The following is a 19,369-nucleotide window of genomic DNA, read 5'->3' as shown; positions in this document are numbered from 1 at the left end:
CAGAGAAGGAATGTTCTGGGCACACAATATGCTACACTGGCCTGTGTACTGTAAGTAGAACAAAGGGCCAGTCCTCAGGGCAGATGAGCCACAGAACATATTAATTTTACATGAGTATTTGCTCAGTGAAGCAGAACCCCTGGCAGATCTCAGATTACGTGGCATTTGCTCAGATGGCGGCACGTTCAATGCTTCGCTCCATACCATTCCAATATTTACCCCCTAATTAGGGGGATGCCGCCCCCCACACGTGGGTTTAAAGTCACTGGCACTGGTTAAGAGCAATGGAGCTGCCAGCATTTAGCCCCCCTCATGATTTCCAGCTTGGCTGACAAGGGGCAATATACTTGGAATTGTCCTCCACATTGACTGAATGGTAAAACTGCCTACTCAGTGGTGTAAACAATAGAAAGCAAAGTCCTTCATATTCCACTTTGTTGACTCATAATCTGGTTTATAAAGTGAGTTACGACTTCTGAACCACAGGAAGACCAGGAGAAACGCCTCTCTATGGCACTAACCCACTACCCAATGGGCACATAAGATATTCCTGAAAATAAAACCTCAGGTTCCGCGATGCCGGTACAATTCGGCTTGGCACAGCCTTTCGCCACCCAACTCAACCAGGGAAAGGAGGGAGAAGCTGGCAGATAATATGGGAGGTGCCCGCTGGGTGCAGGGCGTCGTTGATGAAACCAGGGCGATTACACCTTAGTTAATATGAGACACGTGGGCGGGAAGTATCACGTGTGGTTTTATTGATGATGTTTTTATCATTTGCTTTAGTTCCTGGCTGGATACACTCTCCCCTATATATATACAGCCCCTTCTATTGGCACTGCCAAGCCTTCCTATACCCGCTATAGTACTGACATGCACCCACCCATCAGCACTACCCATCATGCCACTTAACTGATACTAACAGAATCCCCGCCCACTAACCCTCAGCAGCCAATTGTGAGTCAGCTTTCATTGGTCTAGAGCAGTTAGACTGTTTAAAGGGAACACCGGATTGGTCAGATACCTATACAGGCAGGTGTCTATATGGTATTAACCTGTAAGTGCCAGGGAAGATACCCCCTGTGTAATAGTAGCCCCCTGTGATGAGATGCACACACTGCGGGGTTTATTAGTAATCAGGTGCATGCTGCAGGCTGCACTGGTTTCTCTGCAGCAAAGCAAAATATTGCCAGTCTGAAAGAAAGTCTTTTTCTAAATTGCAGCTCTCAAGCTCAGCCTTTAAACATTTCCCTGGTTGATAGGGAGACTGACCATAGCAACCAGGCAGAATCCTGTCCGAACACACCAATAATAAACTAGAATAACACTGGCCACTTCTGCCCAAGACATTCATTCATCTGCTATAGATTGCAAGCTTCTTTGTCACAAACCAATACCCACTCACCTTCATCAGCTAATCATAACTCCTGAATCTCAATAAGAACAATCCCAGGGGTAAAGAAGGACCAAAATGGGGCATAAACCTTAAGAGTTTATGAGGGCAGTAAAAGCTACAAGGGTCCAGAGGAGGGGGCGTGGCCTGTTGGTGGGAGTGACCCGGCTATGATTGACAAGAGGGCGGAGTGAGGGATCAGGAGAAAATATGACCAACAGCATTTAATATAGCTAAGCCACAAGCTGCTGCTATAGCGAAATTAGCTGGCCACTGCTACATTGTCTTAGTCAGAACCAGCAGTGCAGGGATTAGTAAAATAGCAAACACAACTTTAAACACATGGACAATTAAATGCAAGTCTATTTAAAAATTGTATTAATTTTTATTATGCAAAATGTTATAGTTGGGGTTACTTCCCCTTTAATCAGCCATATATGAGTCAATGCGAAGTTATGCAAGAAAATGATTCGACTTCCATCACTCTAGACCCCGGTGGGCTGAACTACAACACCCAGAATGCTTTTGCCTTGATGCGGTGAAGGATTGTGGGAGTTGTAGTCCAAGAATAAGAAACGATTATTAGCCGGTGTCATGTCCCTTTAAAGCTCACAGCAAAACCCTGACCAAACCAACTCTATCTGACATGAACCCCTGCTACGGATTTAAAGGGCCAGCGCTCTATTAGCCGTGTCCTTACATGTCGCTCAGTAGCAGCCTGTCCCCACTCACTGACTTGACTCGGCTCCAGGCCGGTGTTTATAGTTGCCAGCCACCGCTTCCGCCTGCTCCACCTCAACAAATGTGGGCAGATTTAGCAATCTGAAATGAAACACTGAAATGTGAAGGATAAATAACCAATGAAGAACTTCAGCTACATTGTTTCTGTAGTCACAACAGCAAAGGACAGAAACTACTGAAGGTGACACCCCCTGATACACATTGTTATGTTGTGTTACTTTGTGTTTTGCTGCAAAGTTGCAGCCTTCAACCTGCGGCTCAGGGGATCCTGGGAGTTGTAGCAACCCGTTAGTAAATAGCATCAGTGTTTACACTCTGAGAGCAAACAGAAGTGCAAAGTTGGCAGTTTGGCCCCAGAGAGAGAGAGACAGACTCAGTGATGATTTAATCACAAGTCACTGTTTGCAGTTTAATAGCAAGGTCTAAAGTTCCTTCCTTGTTCCTCAGCCGCCAACCTGTTATTTGCACAGGCGGCCGGGAGTTGCTTGTTTCACTTCTGGCACTTCATTGTTCTACAAGGATTCAGTGTGTAACTCCCTGCGGCCTTCCGTCAGACTCACAGAGGCCTAGTCCAATGGGCTCTGAGTACTGACTCTGTTCCTATTGGCCCATTTCAGTGTCCTGCAGGGGGGCACACACTCCCCTCTATGGGTTAAATTGTGGCCATAGACGTAGAGATCCGCTCGTTTGGCGAGCAGATCTCTCCCCGATATGACCACATTGAGGTGGGCGATATCGGGCTGATCCGACCATGTGCCGCATAAACGCACAGTTGCCCCCGCGATCCAACGTGATTTTTTTGTAACCGGTCAAGATTTGGTCGACTTTCGGTCAAATATCGATCGGGGAAGCCGGTCGGATCTCGACGGTCTGTCTGCAGCTTCTATCGGCCCGTGTATGAGGGCCTTAAAGGAGAACTAAACCCTAAACATGAATGTGGCTAAAACTGTCATATTTTCTATAGTGAACTTATTGCACGAGGCTAAAGTTTGAGCTTGTCAATAGCAGCAATGATCCAGGACTTCAAACTTGTCACAGGGGGTCACCATCTTGGAAAGTGTCTGTGACACTCACATGCTCAGTGGGCTCTGATTGGCTGTTGAGAAGCTAAGCTTAGGACTCGTCACTAATTATCCAGCAGAAAATGAGCTTCCCTGGCTGTAATATAAGCTGATGCTATAGGTTTGCTGATTATTCAATTCTGATGCTAATTGCACTGGTTTCTGTGCTGCCATGTAGTAATTATGTGTATTAATTACTAATCAGCCTTATATTGTGACATTTATATTCTATGTGTACTGTATATTGTGAGTGGCTCCCTAAGCTCAGTAAGTGACAGCAGCACAGAGCATGTGCAGTGAATCAGCAGAAAAGAAGATGGGGAGCTACTGGGGCATCTTTGGAGACACAGATCTTTACTGCTAAAGGGCTGTAGTTGCCTTGGGCTGGTACAGAATCACATAACTTCATGTACAACATTTCTACCTACTTCTTTAGTTTAACTTTCCTTGTTCTTTAACTGGGACCAACTGACTCTTGCAGCAAGGACAGAGTCCTATATAAATATATATATATATATATACACACATAGGGCCCCCAAAATATCCAGAGATTGCCCTGTTTTACCAATTAATGTTGAAATTGCTCATTATTTGGGCCTCCTGAGACCCCCTGAAGTCACAGGGTCTGCTTCCTCTATTGCACCCCTGTATACACACACACACATATATATATATCTATATATATGAGCAGCTCCCAGCATGCTCTGTGGGACAGTATATTACATTCACTTGTTGGTTGTGCCAGTGTAAATAAGGAACCGGCCGCAGTGAAAGGGAATTTGCATTAAGGAAATAAACACTTGATTCTCAGAGATAAGGTGAGAATGAACTAAATCCTAGGTACTATAAGTACAGGGCTTCTTTGCTCCTAGAGTTCCCGGAGGTTCCTGCACAGCCCCCCAAAATACTGCCAGATTTTCTACTACACCAGCAAAGACTTAAACTCTTTAGGTGCCGAATGCAAATAGCAAATGGGCATGACAAGATAATTATCACAACCACTTCCCAAAAAACACCCAATTTGGGGCTGAGAATTCACAGCACAAAGATAAAAAAAAATTCTGATTAAAGGGAAGATAAACCCTCGGCATTCTGATGTCTTGCAAAAACTTTGCCTTCGGCCTCTGTGGCACCGGGGCAATTGCAGCATTGGGGAAACGATGCAGAACCTCGAGACTGTAGAACTTTCCATCACCGCCTCCTCGGCACCTAAATATTTACTTTATGTCCATGACTTTTCCAAAAAGATCATCTGATGTAACACTCGCCCCACGGTGGGACCACGGGAGGAGGGGGGGGGCTTCTTCTGCATCATCCACCTCATTTACTAATGGGACAGGTGCAAGTGCTCAAGGGCTAGGGGTGAAATTATGCTCTTTAGGGATCTGGCACACAGGGTGCGTGGGCAGCTGAAATTGCCCCTCTGTTGCTGGAAAATGCACTGCAGTAAATCTCAATTACCCCATGTATTGCCCATACACAAAGCACTTACCCTGTTGGTAGGAGTTACTATAAGTTCAGGGCTTCGTTGCTCCACCTGCCCAGCCCCCCAACACCAGCAAAGACTTGCACTCTTTAGGCGCCACATCCAAATAGCAAAGGGGCATAACAGCTGGGGATGCACCCGATCCACTATTTGGGAATCGGCCGAATCCCCAAATCCTTGGTGAAAGATTCGGCCAAATACTGAACCAAATCCTAATTTGCATATGCAAATTAGGGGCAGGTAGGGAAAAAGTGGAACAAATTCTTCTATTGTGATGAAAAGTCACGTGATTTCCCTACCCGCCCCTAATTTACATATGCAAATTAGGATTCAGTTTGGCCAGGCACAAGGATTAAGCTGAATCCGAATCCTCCTGAAAAAGGCCAAATCCTGGATTCGATGCATCCCTAATACCAACATAATTATCACAAAAACAGGTATGAGCCAATTTGGGGCTGAGAATACACAGCACAATGATAAATAAAAGTGTCCTGTATAGCGAAGTGTCTATTGTGATTTACATGAGTCTTATTTCAACCTCAACATCGCTGAACCCGCACTTCCGTTTTCCTGTTAAACCACCGCAGAATAAAGTGTCAGAATAAAGCGCTCGCCTCATGCCACCAGTTACACAGGGTAAACAATCAGTTGTTTTGGCACTGCCAGGCACTTTACTGGTACTGAAGGGGGTGGTTAATATTATCCTGAAAACCCCTGCGCTGTGCCAAGCCCATTGTGGAATCATCTCCGTGACCCAATTTGAGGTCATTTCATTAGAAGCCACAAGAAAGAGGATGTTCTGCAGGTTTGAGGGTCGGACGTCTCATGGGAACAACACACTATAACTAAAGAGGAAACCGGGGAATGGAATGGTTTATACTGACCTCCAGGTTGATTCTCATGTACAGCAGCCCTATGGGGAATGTGTTCTAGCCCTGATCTCATGTTCTCAAAGGGAAAGCAAACACAGTATTGCTCCCTTATCATTGCTTGTACTGGAGATTTCTATCATGATGTCAATCCCAGAAACAAATGGCTTGATAATCTCACACACACCCCTTCTCTCTGACTTTATCTGACTTGCTGGCTACCAGCCACAAGGCCGATCTCGGTAACATAACTATATCATAGGCAGAATAAGGTAACAGAAAAGATCATGAGTAAGTGTTGAATCACAAGGGAGAGCAGAGCAATACAGACATACTCACTGGTTTCTTATGGGCACAGGGAAACTACATGGTAGCTCCTACCCTTACGTATAAATACAAATATACAGAGAAGGAATGCTCTGGGCACACAATAAGCTATACCCTCATACTGTACTGTCTAAGGGAATCAATATGGCACCTCCTCCTCCCATATGTATAAATACAAATATACAGAGAAGGAATGTTCTGGGCACACAATAAGCTATACCCTCATACTGTACTGTCTAAGGGAATCAATATGGCACCTCCTCCTCCCATATGTATAAATACAAATATACAGAGAAGGAATGTTCTGGGCACACAATAAGCTATACCCTCATACTGTACTGTCTAAGGGAATCAATATGGCATCTCCCTCCTCCCATATGTATAAATACAAATATACAGAGAAGGAATGTTCTGGGCACACAATAAGCTATACCCTCATACTGTACTGTCTAAGAGGGAATCAATATGGCACCTCCTCCCATATGTATAAATACAAATATACAGAGAAGGAATGTTCTGGGCACACAATAAGCTATACCCTCATACTGTACTGTCTAAGGGAATCAATATGGCACCTCCTCCTCCCATATGTATAAATACAAATATACAGAGAAGGAATGTTCTGGGCACACAATAAGCTATACCCTCATACTGTACTGTCTAAGGGAATCAATATGGCACCTCCTCCTCCCATATGTATAAATACAAATATACAGAGAAGGAATGCTCTGGGCACACAATAAGTTATTCCCTCACACCAGTATGCAGCTGTTCTGAGCACACAGTGAATAGCAAATAATGTATAGCAAGTGTTGTTCCCCTTTAAAAGCATTGTGCGATACACTGTAACATTTCTGGCAGACACGAGGCTTTACATAATATGAAAATGAAGCATTTTATAGACTGTCGCTGAGGAACCATAACATCTGCCTTTATATAACGTTCTCATGTTCGGCAGAGAATTAACCACAATAAACAGATATTACATTTTCCCACGTATCTTACCCTTTAACAGCCGTCAATACACCCAGAGAGAGAGTTAATAACATTAATAAGAAGGAGATACAGATTTCGGCATGTGCTGGGCTTGAGTCACTGAGTACAGAGCCGAGCAACTTGCTTCCTTGAAAAAGGTGCAACACTAAAGGGCCACGGGGGGTTAACACAGATTAAATAGGAAATAGAGGGATATCAGCAGGGATACAGGGCTATTAACTGGTTAGGAGCTGTGGTTGTCCTACAACTCCCAGCATCCTCTGACAGCTTCTAGGAGTTGTAGTTCAACCACAGTTGGAAGTGGCAAAGCCCTGGTAAAAAAGACTATGGGCATTTTGACCCACAAAACCAGGGTCCCTGAATCTGTACCCTTCTTAAATACAGATCAGCCCCCCAGGGGACCCCCACCATCACCCCCCAAGACTCACAGAGTCAATAAACGTTATTATGGTCAGTGACTGGGCGCAGGGGAAGTTGCAGTTACTCATCACACACAAGTTACTGCAAGTGCCTCAAAAAGAGGAACATTAGACTCTATGGGATAAGACACATTAGAGACAGGGTGGGCTGAGGGTCACATGCTCCCCTGGCATTTATAGGGTGACACTTTGCTGCTAATAAGTTCCTAATAGGAGAACCCACCCCAAATGCCACCCTCACCTGGGCATCTGCTAAAATAATAATAAGGGAAGAAGCAGCAGCGCATGGCACAAGCTGGTACATTATTTATTGGATCTTGTTTAGCTATAAATACCCAGGGACAGCAGGTACCAAGCCCAGGCTCCTGTTACTGGATCAGCACTGGGCACAGGCAGAAAGTAGGAGACTGGCACTTACCATGTGAAGCTTTTTCCCAGGGCCCCATAGAGAGCTGACACTTAGCAGCTGCCCCCCATACAGCTTCTCCCTATAGCAGTAGCGAGTGTCCCAGTCTGACAGCCGGGGATCACATTGCTCTGAGCCTGTGCGCTCTGCTGGGAGTGGAACAGCTGGGAGTGTCAGGGGGGGCGGGGATCCGGCTGATTGGCAGGGACGTGGCTCCGCCCTCAGGCACTAACTGCCAGCTGTCCTTGTGCTGCTTGTGTGACACTTTTCTGCTGGTGACATAATGGCACGCTGCGGACGCCGGGAAATGTAGGAGGCGAAAATAAGTAAAAGGGTGAAACCCAGTCCGAGTTATAATAACTCCCCCCCCAAACCCTCATACAGGTACCCCTATATTTGCCTTTTGTAATGAGCTTTGTTACAGCTACTGGCCTTCAGACTGGGCCCCCTTAGCTCATAACAAGGTTACAGATATATTGAAACATTGGGGTGTCACCCTGCTATAGTTCCAGGGGTACACAGGGCACAAATAAACACTCACCCCAAATCTACCCCTAACTGACCTTCAGACTGGGCCCCCTTAGCTCATAACAAGGTTACAGATATATAGAAACATTGGGGTAACAGTCACCCTGCTATAGTTCCAGGGGTACCCAGGGTACAAATAAACACTCACCCCAAATCTCCCCCTAACTGACCTTCAGACTGGGCCCCCTTAGCTCATAACAAGGTTACAGATATATAGAAACATTGGGGTGTCACCCTGCTATAGTTCCAGTGGTACCCAGGGTACAAATAAACACTCACCCCAAATCTCCCCCTAACTGACCTTCAGACTGGGCCCCCTTAGCTCATAACAAGGTTACAGATATATAGAAACATTGGGGTGTCACCCTGCTATAGTTCCAGGGGTACCCAGGGTACAAATAAGCACTCACCCCAAATCTCCCCCTAACTGACCTTCAGACTGGGCCCCCTCATAACAAGGTTACAGATATATAGAAACATTGGGGTAACAGTCAAGCTGCCCTGGAACTAATAAAGGAGCCATAATGTATTTCCCAGACACACAGACAAATCAGACACTCAGGTTCCTGGGAAGCAACCAATCAGAACTGAGAGATGTGCAACTAAAGCCAATTAGAGGCCAATGGTTGGGAGAGAATTCTGGGTAATTCCATTGGGTCAAGGAAAGTTGTGACACTGTTATAATTTGCTCTATAGATACCTCCCCAAGGGAAAGTTTGTGTGTTTAAAGTCAGAAAACACAAGATTTGTGTAACAATAACACCGACTAAGAGCTCTTTGTTGTGTTTGTAACATTCTCTGAAGTCAGATGAAACAAAGTTGCGCTGCGAGTATTTAAAGAGCTGATTTACTAAAACTCACATTTCTTGAGGGAATTTAAGTCAAAATAGTATTCTCTCCTATTCTGAATTTGGAACAAAAATATTTTTGATTGTTTTAAACATTTTATGACCTAAGGGGCCTTTAGGCCAATAAGGATGTGATTTGGGGTTAGAACCCCTGGAACTATAGCAGGGTGACACCCCAATGTTTCTATATATCTGTAACCTTGTTATGAGCTAAGGGGGCCCAGTCTGAAGGTCAGTTAGGGGGAGATTTGGGGTGAGTGCTTATTTGTACCCTGGGTACCCCTGGAACTATAGCAGGGTGACACCCCAATGTTTCTATATATCTGTAACCTTGTTATGAGCTAAGGGGGCCCAGTCTGAAGGTCAGTTAGGGAGAGATTTGGGGTGAGTGTTTATTTGTACCCTGGGTACCCCTGGAACTATAGCAGGGTGACACCCCAATGTTTCTATATATCTGTAACCTTGTTATGAGCTAAGGGGGCCCAGTCTGAAGGTCAGTTAGGGGGAGATTTGGGGTGAGTGTTTATTTGTACCCTGGGTACCCCTGGAACTATAGCAGGGTGACACCCCAATGTTTCTATATATCTGTAACCTTGTTATGAGCTAAGGGGGCCCAGTCTGAAGGTCAGTTAGGGGGAGATTTGGGGTGAGTGTTTATTTGTACCCTGGGTACCCCTGGAACTATAGCAGGGTGACACCCCAATGTTTCTATATATCTGTAACCTTGTTATGAGCTAAGGGGGCCCAGTCTGAAGGCCAGTTAGGGGGAGATTTGGGGTGAGTGCTTATTTGTACCCTGGGTACCCCTGGAACTATAGCAGGGTGACACCCCAATGTTTCTATATATCTGTAACCTTGTTATGAGCTAAGGGGGCCCAGTCTGAAGGCCAGTTAGGGGGAGATTTGGGGTGAGTGCTTATTTGTACCCTGGGTACCCCTGGAACTATAGCAGGGTGACACCCCAATGTTTCTATATATCTGTAACCTTGTTATGATGATACATGAGAGGCTCAATAGCAGAACACACACGGGCGCAGTTTATTTCTGCTGTCAGACAGAGTCATTAGCTGTACAGAAATTAAGGCAGTTAATTGGGTTAAATTCATTACAACACGGTGGAACACATGTTCCCTATAATTCCGATTACATTTAGACAAAAAGGGTTATTTCTGGCAAAACAATTCGACTTCCACAATCCCATGTGAAGACTAAACACTACTAATATAAGCAGGAAAATTGCTTCCATCTTACCCCACGTGCCCTACGCTACGTCTTTACTCCATCTTCTTGGAACCCCGATTGTGAGTCTGATCCCCAACATCAGTGCCCAACCTCACGAATGCTCTTGTGCCTGAATGGAAGCAACTCCCAGCAACAACTCCCAGCAACAATGTTCCAACATCTAGTGGGAACCTTCCCAGACGAGTAGGGGCAATTCTATGTATCAGGAGGGGCAACTTCATATTAACCCCTTGATTTAGGAATGAGATTATTATAATAAAGGTCAGAACCCAAAAACTTCCGCACTTACTGAGATCTCCAGGTGACACTGCATCTCCACTGGGCACCAACACACCCTAAGCTTTTGTAGATTCCCTATTTATTAAGTCCGGCATGTAATAACGGTTGCTATGGTAACAATGATTTATTCCTACAGATATGCATTTATGGAGATTTCTGAGCGGCAGTTTTTCATAAATGAGTGACTCTGGATCACAACCCAGGGCCCCGGGCAGGTGCCGTCACCATAAAAGGAGTGAAACAATCGAGGAGTTACGGTCACTACCATAAAAACCAGGAGTGTGGCTTGGCTGGTGTCTCACATGACTATCTATGGGCTTGTATTGTACCTCTGTATTAAAGGTCAGTCTGTGTTTTTATGTGGCCTTCCTATAGGAAGAGTGAAGATGCCATTGTGCAATTATTTCTCTGCATTGTTCAACTACACTTCTCTCTTAGTGAGTCTGCATTACTTTATTATTGAACTTCATTATTCTCAGGCAGCCTGTCAGCAACTTACCTAATTACCTGGCATAGGGTCTCTGTTTTATTGTATTCTCCTTATAGAAAGCAAGCTGGGGGCATGACATGATGTTGTAAATGGTGTGTAATGGAATACTGAAGCCATAACTTTAGGAGAAGCACCCACCTTGCACCTTTAATCTATTCCTGCTTAGGTATATACATGAATTATACATGATTCAACATATATCTGCATACAGAGATACCTTAACCCTATACCAGCATAGGTATCCCCTGTACTAAGCACAATTCAGCAGGAACAGCCCCTATGATACTCATAGTCTGTACAGAGAGATCCCATAAAACTATGGCAGCATAGGTATTCCCTGTACTAAGCACAATTCAGCAGGAACAGTCCCTAAGTTTGCTCATAGTCTGTACATAGAGATCCCATAAAACTATGGCAGCATAGGTATTCCCTGTACTAAGCACAATTCAGCAGGAACAGTCCCTAAGTTTGCTCATAGTCTGTACAGAGAGATCCCATAAAACTATGGCAGCATAGGTATCCCCTGTACTAAGCACAATTCAGCAGGAACAGTCCCCTAAGTTTGCTCATAGTCTGTACAGAGAGATCCCATAAAACTATGCTCGGTATTTCCTTGTATTAAATACATTGTAAAATGTATTGCATAATTAAAGGGACATGAGTATCTTCTCTTGTAAAATGCTTGGGAATGTTACCCTTTAAAGTACAGGTGAATCCTTTAACACTAAAATGGCATTTTCTTTCCCACTGACAATATATTCAGCGATTGTTTTTTGTTCCATACCAGGATGATATACCAAGAAGCAGAATGTTACATAGAAGCGTGAGAGTTTCTTGTTACATAAGTACCAGAACCTTCTGTCTAATGATTTATTGAGTGAGGGGTTTTGTATCTGAGCTGAACTGACGGCAGGTAAAATATTTTTATCCCCGAGATCATCCCCAGATCTAAAACAGCCTCATAAATAGCTGCTTCTATCTATGGCTGAGATCATATTAATAAATAGCAAATGTCGCTTGCAAGGCAGATTGAGATCCTTTATTGGTACATGTCAGAAACACAGAATGGGGCTCAGGGTCACACAAATGTAGTGGTGACTATTCATTTAATTCACCTTCTGTGCAGCCACTGGGACAGAATGTTCTGTTATACAGATAGCTAGAATCTCAGCTGCCATAAAGCAGGGCAGGACTGCTGCTTACAATGGGGATCAGATAGGATCTGTGCAGCCACTGGGACAGAATGTTCTGTTATACAGATAGCTAGAATCTCAGCTGCCATAAAGCAGGACAGGACTGCTGCTTACAATGGGGATCAGATAGGATCTGTGCAGCCACTGGGACAGAATGTTCTGTTATACAGATAGCTAGAATCTCAGCTGCCATAAAGCAGGACAGGACTGCTGCTTACACTGGAGATCAGATAGGATCTGTGCAGCCACTGGGACAGAATGCTCTGTTATACAGATAGCTAGAATCTCAGCTGCCATAAAGCAGGACAGGACTGCTGCTTACAATGGGGATCAGATAGGATCTGTGCAGCCACTGGGACAGAATGTTCTGTTATACAGATAGCTAGAATCTCAGCTGCCATAAAGCAGGACAGGACTGCTGCTTACAATGGGGATCAGATAGGATCTGTGCAGCCACTGGGACAGAATGTTCTGTTATACAGATAGCTAGAATCTCAGCTGCCATAAAGCAGGACAGGACTGCTGCTTACAATGGGGATCAGATAGGATCTGTGCAGCCACTGGGACAGAATGTTCTGTTATACAGATAGCTAGAATCTCAGCTGCCATAAAGCAGGACAGGACTGCTGCTTACAGGCCAAACTACAGCCCCCGGCATCCCATGGGCACTTACATACTCTCCTCTCGTGAGAATGATAAATATGTAAGTAGATATTTGTGGCAAACTGGATATCGCTGGCCACAGGGAATCAATGTCAAACATTCAGTGTTTAGAATTTTCTGAGACACAGATCCTACAAGAGAGAAAATATTCCATTAGTTTCCCTTTAATAGGGATCATGTTCCCTTCAGATTGTGAGTTCAGGACGTACTTTGCACTTTCTTGGAATTGTATCATTCTGTCCTGAGACATCGCTTAGTCACTAGTGTGAGACACTTCCTGAACCCCCTGTAATGTCTTGTCAGGATTTCTGCTCCAGCTCAGCCTCCACCAACCAAATATGTAATAATAATAATAATAACCACAATATTAATAATAACAATATATCAGCAAATCTGCATTAGTGCTTATTAGGGATGCAGCAAATCCAGGCAGAAGATCTAAAAGATCGAAAGTAGAAGATCTCCCAGTGGCCCCAGTCTAGGTAAGTTCCCATCAGCTCTTTTTTTATTCCATCAATGGCCTAAATGATGGATCTCACCCACTGTAAGGATGGCCCTGCCCTAAGGGGGCCACAATTATTAGCTCTCTGTGGTGGGACATATATAAAAAATTGGGCCCCAATAAAAAAAATTCCCTTTACATACACAGCCCCATCCCCCCAAACCACCCCAACCACTCCCTAATCATGCCTAAACTCCACCCATGATCCACTCCTCCCCCGGATTTCCTACCCTCAAATTTCACTTTTTCATCACAGGACCCCTGAGTGCAGTACCTCTGCAGCCCCTCGGATGGCAGCACTGAGTATAACCCCACGATTTGCCAACCCAGGCCCAAGGATGAGAAAGGACTCTAACACCCAGTCCCAAAGAGGAGAAAGGACTCTAACACCCAGGCCCAAGGATGAGAAAGGACTCTAACACCCAGGCCCAAGGATGAGAAAGGACTCTAACACCCAGGCCCAAGGATGAGAAAGGACTCTAACACCCAGGCCCAAGGATGAGAAAGGACTCTAACACCCAGGCCCAAGGATGAGAAAGGACTCTAACACCCAGACCCAAGGATGAGAAAGGACTCTAACCCCCAGGCCCAAAGATGAGAAAGGACTCTAACACCCAGGCACAAGGATGAGAAAGGACTCTAACACCCAGGCCCAAGGATGAGAAAGGACTCCAACACCCAGACCCATGTCACACCCCCTGCTGATCTCACATATGTAATGATGTCAGAGGTGGGAACACAATCCCACCAATGAAAAGGTGAGCCCAAATGGCAAACTGTGGCACTGACCTGTCCACTGACCAAGTACAAATTGTACCAGGGAGAAATAATCTCTGGATTCTCCTGCACCTGCTGTTAGAGCCACTACCCCGTTTTCCCGTTTCGCCCCTGAAAATTAGCAAATTTCAGGCGAAAAATTTGTGAAACTCGAAAATTGATGCCAGCTTAAATTTTGACGATCGTGTAAATTTTGATGCCGTCAATGGGCGTCCGAATAGTGTTGACTCACGCCGGTTTTGCCACGAGTGACTTTTTCGACACGACTGACCAGGGAAATGTCACATGACTCTTCTCTGCTCACTGACTTCATCGTCTGAGCAAAATCGCAAGACTTTCCCTTTCTCAGGAATTGAAGTTTCAGCCGACTGCAGAATGGCCCAATCCATTTCCAAAACAAGACCTGCCTGTATATGAGGCCCTCGTTGAGCTCAGGGTACATATCACCCACCTTAAAGGATAATATTCCTGTGTTTGTGCGACTCCTAATTCTCCCCTTCCCCTCCTGCAATTCCAACTATTTCCCAGCAGTGCGGAAAACACCGGCACAAACTCACAAGCCCAGCGAATTCACTTCTATAAATGTCTCCCGGGTTCAACTGAGACCTTCTCATATGTACAGACCTGCCGCTATATGTCCGACACCCACCCGGCTCTATATTCTCCCCTTTAAAGGGGAACTTTACCCAAACACTGTTTTTGACTTATATCATTCTAAGCTACTTCCCAATATCCAGTCTTTATTCTCACTGGGCTTCTAGTTCTGTCATTGAAACAACTTGTCAGAAGTTCTTCATCTGTTAATCAGTCGGCTTCTGCTACATTGTGTCATGAGTCAGAACCAGAGCTCAGACAGTGACAGACAAACCCAATGCCATTGATACAGAACTATAGACCCAGTAAGAAGGAGGAATGACTGGATATTGGGAAGTTGCTTAGAATTAGATTTTCTTTCAATAAGCACTTGTTATTTTTGGGTTTATGTCCACTTTAAATAGGAAAGTACCAGTCGAATGGAGTAATGACAGTTCAGTAGGTACATGGTGGGTAACTGACAGTGCAAAAGGCAATATAGAGATTGTCAATAACAAACCTGGTGCCGGGGAAGAGTCGGGTCGGAGGTGCAGCTCACAGGGAGGCAGAACGAGTCTGGAGAGAGGAGACTCCGGGGGCAGATGAGATTTCGGCTGCTCCTCGGAGGGAAGAGCTGAGGGAACTGACAGTTTGTCTTTAATTTAGAATTCACAGAAGTATAATTAGCTGGTGCCGTGCAGGGGGGGTGGGGGAGTCCATATGGGGAACTGAACTCTCATTCTGTGGTTCTGACTCTGAACTCCAATAAAATACTAATGATATGAATTATTATAAATCTTTATGTGCCCAACTGCCCACACGCACTGCATTCTGGGTAAAAAAAACCATGACAAACTGCATAACTGCTTAAAGGGGTTGTTCAGCTTTAAATGAACTGTTAGTATGATGTAGAGAGGGACATTCTGAGACAATTTGCAATTGGTCTTCGTTTTTTATTATTTGTGGTTTTTGACTTATTTAGCTTTTTATTCAGCGGCTCTCCAGTTTGTGATTTCAGCCATCTGGTTACTAGGGTCCGAATTCCCCTAGCAACCATGCACTGACTTGAATAAGAGACTGGAATATGAATAGGAGAGGCCTGAATAGAAAGATGAGCTATGAAAAGTAACAATAACAATACCTTTGTAGCCTTACAGATCATTTGTTTTTTTTTAGATGGGGTCAGTGACCCCCATTTGAAAGCATGAAAGAGTCAGAAGAAGGCAAATAATTAAAAAAAAACTATAACATATCAAATAATGAAGACCAATTAAAAAGTTGTTTAGAATTCGCCGATTTTGAGGAAATTGCAGGTGCATCGAAAAACACCACTAGTCAAGGGAAGTGAAAAAATACAGAAAGTTTATTAGGACACAGTAGACAAAGGCCTAACGCGTTTCATGCCTATTGAGACACTTACTATATTGTCTACTATGTCCTAATAAACTTTCTGTATTTTTTCACTTCCCTTGACTGATTTATGGAGGGACTGAACTGTGAGTTCATCCTCCCTCTTTATTAATGTTTCGCTCCACTACAACTCCATTTACTACGGTATTGCCCACATTGGTTTTTGCCCCTAGAATGAATATGCTCCGCCCATATATGAGATTGCACCATGGTCAGGGCTGAAGTCAGACTCCTACAATAGTGAAGCTGTGGTTTAACCTTGTCATTTGGTGCCACCTGCTGGTCACTTGAAACATTGCGGCTCCCCTGATATCACTGTTCACTTTTCTGATTGAAGCTGCAGTTTTGAGACTTTACAAGAATGAATGAAACATTTTCTTATTAAGAACAGCTTAAAGGATAAGTAAACCTTTAAAATAAGTGAATGTAAAATTGACGAGGGGGCTATTCTAAGCACTTTTGTCATTTACATTCATTATTTATTTATTTTTAATTCCAAGATATTAAAGGGATACTGTCATGGGGAAAACTTTTTTTCCCAAAATGAATCAGTTAATAGTGCTGCTCCAGCAGAATTCGGCACTGACATCCATTTCTCAAAAGAGCAAACAGATTTTTTTATGTTCAATTTTGAAATCTGACATGGGGCTAGACATATTGTCAATTTCCCAGCTGCCCCAAGTCATGTGACTTGTGCCTGCACTTTAGGAGAGAAATGCTTTCTGGCAGGCTGTTATTTTTCCTTCTCAATGTAACTGAATGTGTCTCAGTGGGACCTGGATTTTACTATTGAGTGCTGTTCTTAGATCTACCAGGCAGCTGTTATCTTGTGTTAGGGAGCTGCTATCTGGTTACCTTCCCATTGTTCTGTTGTTAGGCTGCTGGGGGGGAAGGGAGGTGGTTGATATCACTCCAACTTCCAGCACAGCAGTAAAGAGTGACTGAAGTTTATCAGAGCACAAGTCACATGACTGGGGGCACCTGGGAAACTGACAATATGTCTAGCCCCATGTCAGATTTCAAAATTAAAAATTTTGAGAAATGGATTTCAGTGCAGAATTCTGCTGGAGCAGTACTATAAGCTGATTCATTTTGAAAAAAAACATTTTTTTCCCATGACAGTATCCCTTTAAGGGATACATGTGCTGTTAATAGGAATGAATTTAGTTACAACAGCGCCACCTGCTGGTCAGTTTCCCACCAGTCTGACCAGCAAGTAGTCAAGGAAGTTGTCAGGAGAAAGAAAGAGGCTGATGTTCTTCTGCTTAGGAAAGATGTGAGAAAGGTTTCTAATTTTATTCCTAAGCAGAAGAACATCAGCCTCTTTCTCTCTCCTGACAACTTCCTTGACTACTTGCTGGTCAGACTGGTGGGAAACTGACCAGCAGGTGGCGCTGTTGTAACAAAATTCATTCATATTAACAGCACATGTATCCCTTAATATCTTGGAATAAAAATAAATAAATAATGAATGTAAATGACAAAAGTGCTTAGAATAGCCCCCTCGTCAATTTTACATTCACTTATTTTAAAGGTTTACTTATCCTTTAATACAGGCCAAAACGAGATATAACCATTTTTAAAGCTTTATATTTGTTTTTAAGATGATGAGGCAGAGGTATGGGGGGGCACTTATTTTTAGGGGGTGGGTGGGGGGTAGTGGCAAAGGGATGAGCTGAAACAAGACGATTACTGACTTCTGTCCCCGGTGGTTTAATTATTACTGATCCAACACAATACGGATATTTCTTTTCCCCTCGGTGGCCTGAAGTAGGAGGAAGGAGGGATTCCAATACACCCATATGATTAAACTCTCTATTTTCTATTTGAAATACATTTAATTTATTTAATGAATCCAATAAATGGGTAATGATACCACGAGGTGCACAGGTTCTGCTGCAAAGTGCCTTTAATCACTATCATTACCCATTTATTGGATTCCTTAAATAAATTAAATCTTTTTCAAATCATTTAGATTGGAAACGTTTTATTTGATTTTCATATTAAACAAATGAAATCAGTATAACAGCAAATATAATGCAGATGAAGAGAATAGGTGATATTCTATACAGCGGCATAGTGTTATTAAAACTAAATATATCAGAAAACGAACAGGAATTAACTAAGCCAGTGGATGTACATATAATAAAATAAATTAAAAAAAATTAAAAAAACGTCTATTCATCAACTGGAACATCTTATAATTGAAGAAACCGCCTAATTTGATGACAAGTATTAGTGTTACAAATTTCAAAATAAGGAGACCAAATCAGCCTGAAATAATTATTGTAAAAATTATTATTATTATTATTGGAATTATTTCCTTTGGTTTTAGTTAATAAGGCATCTCGCAAGCTAAGCTGGTTCTTTTTTTTAAACCAGGAATTAAATAAATGCAAATAATTTAAATACATTATGGGGTTTTATTGACAACTGCATTCTCTTTTATGGCCATTAGGTGTCAGCAGAGGATTAGAAAATCTCTAGCTACAAATTCAGAGGACAATTTCATTCCCATCATTTGAATTGTTTTTTTTTTCTTCTTCAAAACATAAAAGATTTGCATTTTAACAGATCTTGTTAAACACGATAAGATTACACATATACATCTTACATCTCAATTGTATATAACAATAGAAAATAATACAAAAGAAAAAAAAAAACAATTTCCATGAGCTTTTATTATTTATTTATTATAACATTTGCTGGAGAAGGTCTCTCCCATTCATATTCCAGTCTCTTATTCAAATCAATGTATGGTTGCTAGGGGAATTGGGACCCTAGCAACCAGATGGCTGAAATTGCAAACTGGAGAGCTGCTGAATAAAAAGCTAAATAACTCAAAAACCACAAATAATAAAAAATGAAAACCAATTGCAAATTGTCTCAGAATATCCCTCTCTACATTATACTAAGAGTTAATTTAAAGGGGAACAACTCCATTTGATCTGAGGCTCATATATATAAATATATAAGGGGGAGGTGCCAATAATATCCCAGTGAGAAGGGAAGAGATTTCTGGCAGTTTCAGGTGAATATTGGGCCCTTTGAGCATTTCCAGGGGCCACAGAATTCAGACTCTCTCGCTTTCCCCGCCCCTGTGTAAGAATAGCGCTGCTCAGCCAATCAGGTGCGAGTATGCAGATGAGCTGCAGTTCGATGCTCC

At 43.3% G+C, this 19,369-nt stretch overlaps 1 protein-coding gene across 11 annotated transcripts in view; it reads right to left on the bottom strand.

Annotated features, from left to right (window-relative positions):
- Positions 1-15,432, bottom strand: part of LOC108713737 (F-actin-monooxygenase mical2) — a 118,337-nt gene extending 102,905 nt beyond the window's left edge. For 5 of the 11 annotated variants that reach the window (XM_041589725.1, XM_041589727.1, XM_041589728.1 and 2 more), the window contains exon 1: positions 7,711-8,080. The gene's annotated coding sequence lies outside the window, so the exon portion shown is untranslated. Of the gene's footprint in view, positions 1-7,710; positions 8,082-15,313 lie in introns of those variants that run through there. The other 6 variants (XM_041589735.1, XM_041589733.1, XM_041589726.1 and 3 more) reach the window with 5 other exon arrangements.
- Positions 15,433-19,369: the final 3,937 nt, after the last annotated feature.

This window comes from Xenopus laevis, chromosome 4L, assembly GCF_017654675.1.
Source record: "Xenopus laevis strain J_2021 chromosome 4L, Xenopus_laevis_v10.1, whole genome shotgun sequence".
Lineage (NCBI taxonomy): Eukaryota > Metazoa > Chordata > Amphibia > Anura > Pipidae > Xenopus > Xenopus laevis.
The sequence above is the reverse complement of the archived record's forward strand: the minus strand, read 5'-3'. Positions and strand labels throughout refer to the sequence as shown.